We start from the raw sequence: 2166 nt of genomic DNA on the forward strand, positions 1-2166 counted from the left end.
CCTTCATCCTTAGGTGTTTTTCAAAAATCATCTTAAACATAAACCCAGTTGTGGTGGCAAAGGGCCTATTATGACCAACAGGAAGTTCATTTCACCTTTATGGTTCTGAAGTGATTTCAGAAACTGAGGACAAGAGACCAAATATTATAACAAAAGATGCTCCTATTGCTCTTACTACTCAGGAAATTCCAAGGGGTTTAGGTGCTATGAGCCAGGAACCACAGATGAAGACAAAATATATATGAGAAATATATTTTAGTCACCTGAATGATTTAACATTCTAAAGCTGTAACACTCTTACGTGAATTTGTACCAGCTTAACTTCAAGAACATATAAAAACTTTGCTCCTACACAGCTATAACCCCACCCAGTTAGTTATTGATGTCACAAAATTACATCTTTATGCATTGGGTTCAAAACCATAGACTAACAATTGTTTCTTCAATACACTAGTCACTCTCTTTTTTTATCTTTGTTTTTTTTTTAAAATTTTCTTCCTTTTTTTTTTTGTCGCTCTCTTTTTTTAAAATCTTTAACATTTTTATTGATAATATCTGGAGGGGCTAACATCCAATTGACCCAAATCAAGTATAAAATGGCAACATGATTATGATACAGCGAAGAAGGGGAAGTAACATGACATTTCTCAGGAGCCTCATAGAACTAAAGACCACTAGGATTATGAGCAATTTACATGCTTATAGAATACTAGAGGCCTGATGCATGAAAATTCATGCAAGAGTAGGCCTTCTTTCCCCCAGCTGCTGGCACTGGCTTCCCTCCAGCACCCAGAACCTGGGCTTTCCTCCTCCGGCTGCCGGCAGGCACCCAGGGCCTGGGCTGGCTTCCCCTGGGCCACCTGCAGGCACCCAGGACCCAGGTTGGCTTCCCCTGGGCCTCCCGCAGGCACCTGGGATCTGGTCTGGCTTCCCTCGGGCCACCTGCAGGCACCCATGACCCAGCTGGCTTCCCTCCAGTCCCGGCTTCATCAGGAAGGACGTCCGGAATGATGTCTGGAAGACATCTGGTCTAATTAGCATATTACCCTTTTATTATTATAGACTAGAGGCCCAGTGCACAAAATTCATGCACTGGTAAGGTCCCTAGCGGCTGGCTATGACTGCCAGGTACTCCCTCCCTTCCCCCGGCTGGCCCCACCCCCTGGTCGAACTCCTGGAAGAACTCCCGGTTGAAGGGACAATATGCATACTACGCTTTTATTATATAGGATTGTCCCATATTATCTGTGTATCTTGATAGCACTTCATGCATTAAAAAGGCACATTGGAAATAAGCCCAATTCTTATTAGTACTCTCAGGGAGAAGATACTAGACATACATTTTACTTATAGGTGTGTTGATGTTTGTATTAAACAAAGTTTAGCCCCTGGTGATGCTACTTCTTTTCATTTTCTCATTCATTTTCTTCAGAGGGTTAATTTGTCTGAACCAATGACACTTCATTATTTCTATTAAGCAAATTAAAAGGACTGTTGTAGCCTGCAGTGTAGTAAACTTTTTCATCACAAACTTTTTCTTCTTCCTTCAAAATGCTTCTTTCCCCTAAAATGTTGATGTTAGAAGTTGTTCTTGATTCTTGTGGGCACTAGAGAATCTATTGAAAGACCATACAAAGACAGTCATTTTGGCTCTGTCTTCAATGAAGACATCTGACTCTGAAAGTCTGGGTGGATCAGATTGCTGCTCAGAGGGGATATACAGGGAAATGGTAATGGTAGACTCACTAAAAGGATCTGAACCCAGCTCATCATTGGAGCTGTCATCCTTATTTTCATCTCTTTCTTGTTTTTGCCTTGAATATAGCTGCTCAGCCTGGTAAAGCCAGTCTGGATGGAGGAATCCCAATCTATTGAGTCAATAGAGGTGCTGACACACTTGGCTGGTCCATAGAGTCAGATCCCTTAACTTCTGGGGATTTTGGGGGCTGGAAGTTTGAGCTCAGGGTGCTAGAAAAGTCAGGTGAGAGCCTTGTTCCTGGTGGCAGACTGCTGGTGGTATCCTTACATGGTGGAAGAGATTACATTAGTCTCTTAAATCAAGTAGAACACAAAAAGTAGAGCTACAAACCAAAGTTACAATATACTAGCTTTTATAATTATCCATGAATTTACCTTTAGCAAACATTTTTATTTCTTCATAAGGCT

At 41.6% G+C, this 2166-nt stretch overlaps 1 pseudogene across 1 annotated transcript; it reads right to left on the reverse strand.

The window, feature by feature from the left end:
* Positions 1–1415: 1415 nt before the first annotated feature.
* LOC307102041 (heme-binding protein 2-like) lies at positions 1416–1914 on the reverse strand (annotated as a pseudogene). The gene has a single exon. The product of its transcript is annotated as a heme-binding protein 2-like (transcript).
* Positions 1915–2166: the final 252 nt, after the last annotated feature.

The sequence above is a fragment of the Cnephaeus nilssonii genome (genome assembly GCF_951640355.1).
Source record: "Cnephaeus nilssonii genome assembly, chromosome: 1".
In the NCBI taxonomy this organism is placed as follows: domain Eukaryota; kingdom Metazoa; phylum Chordata; class Mammalia; order Chiroptera; family Vespertilionidae; genus Cnephaeus; species Cnephaeus nilssonii.